The following is a 6,927-nucleotide window of genomic DNA, read 5'->3' as shown; positions in this document are numbered from 1 at the left end:
TTTCCCATCTCTCCTTTCCCATTCCCTCCTCCTCACCTCAATAGGTAATAACAAATGCTCGGACCGGAGCCCATTAGAAGGTTTAACAAGAAAATCAGCATTGAGTTTTGTCCTGGTAGTTGTATTTTTTTTATTATTTACTACACGGTAACAGGCCCATTCAGCCTATGTGTCCATATCAACCAATCACACCCAATTAAACTCCACCCGGTACATTTCAAGTGGTGGGAGGAAACCAGTCCCGCTGGGGAAAACCCACACAGACACAGGGAGAATGTTTAAACTCATTCCAGACACTCGTACCTCGGTCCCAAACGCTGGCGCTGTAAAGGCATAGAGTGAACCACGACGCCAACCGCACTGTCCTGTTTTTGTGGTTATAATTACTATAGGAATATTTTTAAAACAATAATATATTTCTGCTGAAACACTGCAGAAATATTTTGTACGCTCATTTTGTGTCACCTGGTGCGGTCCGCACCCCGAGTGTGGGGATCCTGCCGTCTACTGCCTTCCACAGATGCTGCCTGACCTGCTGAGTTCCTCCAGCATTTTGTGTGTTGCTGCTGAGGTGAGTGTGGCGGTGACCTCTGACCTGGTGCATGCGTGGCTGGGCTTTTGTGACAAGAGATCATAAACCAGCCAGGAGACGCCAGTGTCGGTCACTGCTGGACAAGACTTCGCTGTGCAAGTTCCCCTTTGGTGGAAATGGAATGAAGCTTGAAACTCAGGGGGAGGGGGCATGCATCAGGAGGGAAGAAGGAGCTGGGCATGGATTGGGGGAGGGGATCCGGGCATGGATCAGTGGGGGGAGGGGGAACAGATCAGGGGAAGAGCCAGCACGGATTGGGGGAGAGGGTGGCACAGATCTGGGGGGAGGGGGCATAGATCTGGGAGGGGGAGGGGACACGAATCTGGGGGGGAGGGGGCACGGATCAAGGAGGGGGGCATGGATAGGGGAGGTGGGGGCCACAGATTGGGGGGTCGGAGCCGGGCATGGATTGGGGAAGGGGAGCTGGAAACCGATTGGGGGGAGGCAGGCATGGATCGGGGAGGGGGAGGCAGGCATGGATCGGGGAGGGGGAGCCAGGCATAGATCGGGGAGGGAGAGGAGTGGGAGCTGGGAACTGATCAGGGGGAGCCAGGCATGGATCTGGGGGGAGGGGGGAGTTGAGAACCGATCAGGGGGGGGGGGAGCTGGGCACTGATCAGGGGTGGGGGGGGAGCTAAGAACCGATCGGGAGGGGAGGAGGGGGGAGCTGGGAACCGATCGGTAGGACCATGCAAGAGGGACTTGGCGCTGCTGGGCAGAAGGGACCACTTTTGAAAAATATGCTCGGGGGAGTGGTCTTCCTCACACCACCAGCTACGCCACAGGAGGGAAGCCCAGAACGTGGGGGTGGGAAGAAGAGGGGATGTGGGGACAGGTGGGCCAGTGGGCTATGATTTTAAGGGGCTACTCCCCCTGGTAGAGACAGATGGGGGTCGCTTTACAATAAAAATATTCGGGGGGGGTGACCCTTTGCTTTGGTAAAGATTGGTTCTGGGTCAGTAATTCTGTGACCACGTACATTTCTCAATTTTATCACCCAGTGGTCAGTGGGTGGAAGAAGCAGAATTACTGATCCTACATAAATCATACGTACTTAGCACTGATTACAATACTCGAGGAGCAGTTGGTCTGTGTTTTTGTTTCTTTCTCTGTCTGACTGTCAGCAAAATATTGACCCAACATGTGGGTTGGTCACGTCACCAAGAAACCTTAAAAGGAATATAGACTTAAAGGTGTGTAAAATAAAAGGTTTTGCTAGGTCGTAAAATAGTCTGGCACCAGCTCTGCCTGATTAAGCTGATTAACAATTATTTATGGTCTATAGTGTCTCAGGAACAGTTTGTGGATTTAGCTGGTGAAGTTATAGGGAGGTGGCGAAAGCCACAGCCAGGTTTAACTCTCATTTACAACCTTAAGGCTGCAGCTCAAATCTGCAGGAGAAAGACACACCCACCAGGTGAGTGGATTCCACATTGAGTTTCTTCAGTGGCTGCTCTGCCTTCTGTATTCAGCTCGGCCGCGTCACCACCGGGGCGTGGCTTGAGTAGGCCTTACCTCGGATGCCCGGGCCCCAATTGGGCCCCCAGCGATACACCAGCTGTGATTGGCCAGTTTCACCGCTCTGCTGGCAGCCTATGGAAACAGGCATTTCAGCCCGCACAAAGATTTGCCGGTCACCACGTTCAAAGCTATTTCTTGTGTCGGCCACGACACAACTCCCCCACCCCCCTCCCCCCAGAACCGGTGATCGGGGCACTGCTTTTAGGGGGCCAACCCCTGCTCCATGTCAAAGTCCAAGTAAGCCAGTTTCAACTGGTCGAGTGTGAAAGTCTCTTTCCTGCCGCCAATGTCCAAAACACAGCTGGAGCAGTTGTGTCTGACGACACTGTGCAGCCTCTCATAAGGTCTTGGTAAAGGTGGCCGGTGAGCCCCACACCAAACAAACATGTATTTACAGTCAGTAAAATTCTTGGGATGTAAGTCCAGGGTTGACCGTGGGGTCTAGGTTTAGTGGAGGCCAGGGTGTCTTGGCCTTTGTGTAATCCGGTCAATGTGGTCACCAGCGGCTCCCCTAAGTCCTCAAAGCCGTCGCGAATTCACTCGGTATAACTAGGGGTGCGCCGTAAACTAACTCAGCAGAGGATTCCTCGAGGTCCTCCTTGGGTGCGGTGCAGATGCCTAACAGGACCCAAGGGAGTTCATCGGCTCAGTTAGGGCCAGTAAGCTGTGCCATTAAGAGTGTCTTAAGGTGTCTGTGGAACGTCTCCACCAACCTGTTGGCCTGTAGGTGATACGCTGTGATGTGGTGGATTTGGGTCTCCAGGGCATGGGCTAAGGCAGTCCACAGACTGGAAGTGAATTGGGCCCCCCTGTCTGATGTAAGGTGTTCGGGGACCCTGAGACGCACTACCCAAGTGTTGAGTGCTGCTTCTGTGGAAGCATCTGATAGTGGTACCGTCCTTGGCCATCTGGTCATCCAGTCGACCGTTGTGAGAACGTAGCATGTGTCTCTGGATACGGGTAGGGGCCCCACAATGTCAATGTTCACATGGCAGAAATGGCGATGTGCTGGCTTGAATCTGTGGTGGAGCTTTAATATGAGTCTGGAGTTTGGATGAATGGCACTGAGTACAAGTCCTGGCCCATAGGGAAACCTCTTTTTTTAAATTTTTTTTTATTTTTCACACCATAAACCACATCAACCATGATACATATTTTTTCCTTTTCAAATATATACAGTGCCATTTTCTCCGCCCCCCTCCCCCCTCCCATCCCACCCTCCCTACATCCCTCCTCCCGTCCATTTAAAGTACAAAATCTAGGATACATTAAACCAGTCAAACAATGTTGTCATTCAATAAAAATAAACAAGAAATTCCACTGAGTCAATTCTTTTCATTTCCTTCTCCTTTCGTTAATTTAGGTAGTGAATGTCCCCAGTAGGTTTTCGCTATTGTGTTTCATGTAAGGCTCCCATATTTGTTCAAATATTTCAATCTTATTTCTTAAACTATATGTTATTTTTTCTAATGGAATACATTTATTCATTTCTATATACCATTGTTGTATTTTCAAATTATCTTCCGATTTCCAGGTTGACATAATACATTTTTTTGCTATGGCTAGAGCTATCTTAACAAATCTTTTTTGTGCACCATCCAAATCAATTCCAAATTCTTTGTTTTTTATGTTACTTAGGAGGAAGATCTCTGGATTCTTTGGTATATTGTTTTCTGTAATTTTATTTAATATCTGGTTTAGATCTTCCCAAAATTTTTCTACTTTCTCACATGTCCAGATTGCATTAATTGTTGTTCCCATTTCTTTTTTACATCGAAAACATCTGTCAGATACTGTTGGGTCCCATTTATTTAACTTTTGAGGTGTAATGTATAGCCTGTGTATCCAGTTATATTGTATCATACGTAACCTCGTATTTATTGTATTTCTCATCGTTGCAGAACATAACTTCTCCCATGTTTCCTTTTTTATCTTTATATTTAAATCTTGTTCCCATTTTTGTTTAGTTTTACCATTTGTTTCCTCATTCTCCTTTTCTTGCAGTTTAATATACATATTTGTTATAAATCTTTTGATTATCATTGTATCTGTAATCACATATTCAAAGTTACTTCCCTCTGGTAACCTCAGACTGCTTCCCAATTTGTCCTTCAAGTAGGATCTCAATTGGTAATATGCCAGCACTGTATCTTGAGTTATATTGTATTTATCTTTCATTTGTTCAAAGGATAATAATCTATTTCCTGAAAAACAATTTTCTATTCTTTTGATCCCCTTTTTCTCCCATTCTCTAAAGGAAAGGTTATCTATTGTAAAAGGGAGTAACTTGTTTTGCATCAATATTAGTTTTGGTAATTGATAATTTGTTTTATTTCTTTCTACATGAATCTTCTTCCAAATATTGAGTAGATGATGTAATACTGGAGAACTTCTATGTTGTACCAATTTTTCATCCCATTTATATAATATGTGTTCAGGTATCTTTTCCCCTATTTTATTTAATTCTAATCTAGTCCAGTCTGGCTTTTCCCTTGTTTGATAAAAATCTGATAGGTATCTTAATTGTGTGGCTCTATAATAATTTTTAAAGTTTGGCTGTTGTAAGCTTCCTTGTTTATACTATTCTGTTAATTTATCTAGTGCTATCCTTGGTTTCCCCCCTTTCCATAAAAATTTCCTTATTATTTTCTTTAACTCCTTGAAGAATTTCTCTGTCAGGTGTATTGGCAATGCCTGAAATAGGTATAATATCCTTGGAAAAATGTTCATTTTAATACAGTTTATCCTTCCTATTAGTGTTAGTGGTAAATCTTTCCAATGCTCTAAATCGTCCTGTAATTTTTTTTATTAGTGGATAATAATTGAGTTTATATAGTTGGCACAGATTTTTATTTATTTGTATACCTTGGTATCTTATTGCTTGCATTTGCCATCTGAATGGTGATTCCTTCTTAAATTTTGAGAAATCCGCATTATTCATAGGCATTGCTTCACTTTTATTTACGTTAATCTTGTAACCCGACACTTCTCCATGTTCCTTCAATTTCTTATATAATTCTTTTATTGATAGTTCTGGTTCTGTTAAGTATACTATAACATCATCCGCAAATAAACTGATTTTATATTCCTTGTCTTTTATTTTTATCCCTTTCACATTATTTTCTGTTCTTATCAATTCTGCTAGTGGTTCTATCTTTTCTTCTTTGGCTTGGCTTCGCGGATGAAGATTTATGGAGGGGGTAAAAAGTCCACGTCAGCTGCAGGCTCGTTTGTGGCTGACAAGTCCGATGCGGGACAGGCAGACACGATTGCAGCGGTTGCAGGGGAAAATTGGTGGGTTGGGGTTGGGTGTTGGGTTTTTCCTCCTCTGCCTTTTGTCAGTGAGGTAGGCTCTGCGGTCTTCTTCAAAGGAGGTTGCTGCCCGCCAAACTGTGAGGCGCCAAGATGCACGGTTTGAGGCGATATCAGCCCACTGGCGGTGGTCAATGTGGCAGGCACCAAGAGATTTCTTTAGGCAGTCCTTGTACCTTTTCTTTGGTGCACCTCTGTCACGGTGGCCAGTGGAGAGCTCGCCATATAACACGATCTTGGGAAGGCGATGGTCCTCCATTCTGGAGACGTGACCCATCCAGCGCAGCTGGATCTTCAGCAGCGTGGACTCGATGCTGTCGACCTCTGCCATCTCGAGTACTTCGACGTTAGGGATGTGATAGTGGGCATCCCTGCCATGTTGACCTGCTTAAGTTAAATTGCTTTGATACATATCCATTTACTGTCACTTTCGCCAATGGCCCCTTATATAATGCTTTAATCCAATTAATATACTTCTCTGGTAAACTGAATTTTTGCAATACTTTGAATAAATAATTCCATTCTACTCTGTCAAAGGCCTTCTCTGCGTCTAAAGCAACTGCTACTGTTGGCGCTTTACTCCCTTCTACTGCATGAATTAAGTTAATAAATTTACAAATATTATCTGTTGTGCGTCTTTATTTAATAAAACCAGTTTGGTCTAGATTTACCATTTTTGGTACATACTCTGCTAATCTGTTTGCTAATAGTTTAGCTATTATCTTATAATCTGTGTTAAGTAAAGATATTGGTCTATATGATGCTGGTGCGAGTGGATCTTTCCCTTGCTTTAGTATTACTGTAATTATTGCTGTTTTGCATGAATCTGGTAAGCTTTGTGTTTTATCAATCTGGTTGATTACTTCCAGGAGGGGAGGAATTAATAAATCTTTAAATGTTTTATAGAATTCTATTGGGAATCCATCCTCTCCTGGTGTCTTATTATTTGGGAATTTTTTTTATTATCTCTTGTATTTCTACTATTCCAAATGGTTAATATAACATAACATAACAATTACAGCACGGAAAAAGGCCATTAGGCCCTTCTAGTCCGCACCGAACAAAACACCCCTTTCTAGTCACACCTCCCTGCACAATGCCCATAACCCTCCATCTTCTTCTCATCCATATACCTGTCCAACCTTTTCTTAAATAATACAATTGACTCCACCGCCACTATTTCTCCCGGAAAATCATTCCACACGGCTACCACTCTCTGAGTAAAGAAGTTCCCCCTCATGTTACCTCTAAACCTCTGCCCCTTAATTCTTAACACATGTCCTCTTGTTTTAATCTTTCCTCCTCTTAATGGAAATAGTCTATCCACATCCACTCTGTCTATCCCTTTCATAATCTTAAATACTTCTATCAAATCCCCTCTCAACGTTCTACGCTCCAAAGAATAAAGACCTAATCTGTCCAATCTCTCCCTATACTCTAGATGCTTAAACCCAGGTAACATTCTGGTAAACCTTCTCTGCACTCTCTCCACTCTGTTTATA

This window comes from Narcine bancroftii, chromosome 3 (genome assembly GCF_036971445.1).
Source record: "Narcine bancroftii isolate sNarBan1 chromosome 3, sNarBan1.hap1, whole genome shotgun sequence".
NCBI lineage: Eukaryota > Metazoa > Chordata > Chondrichthyes > Torpediniformes > Narcinidae > Narcine > Narcine bancroftii.
This window is presented reverse-complemented; position numbering follows the sequence as displayed.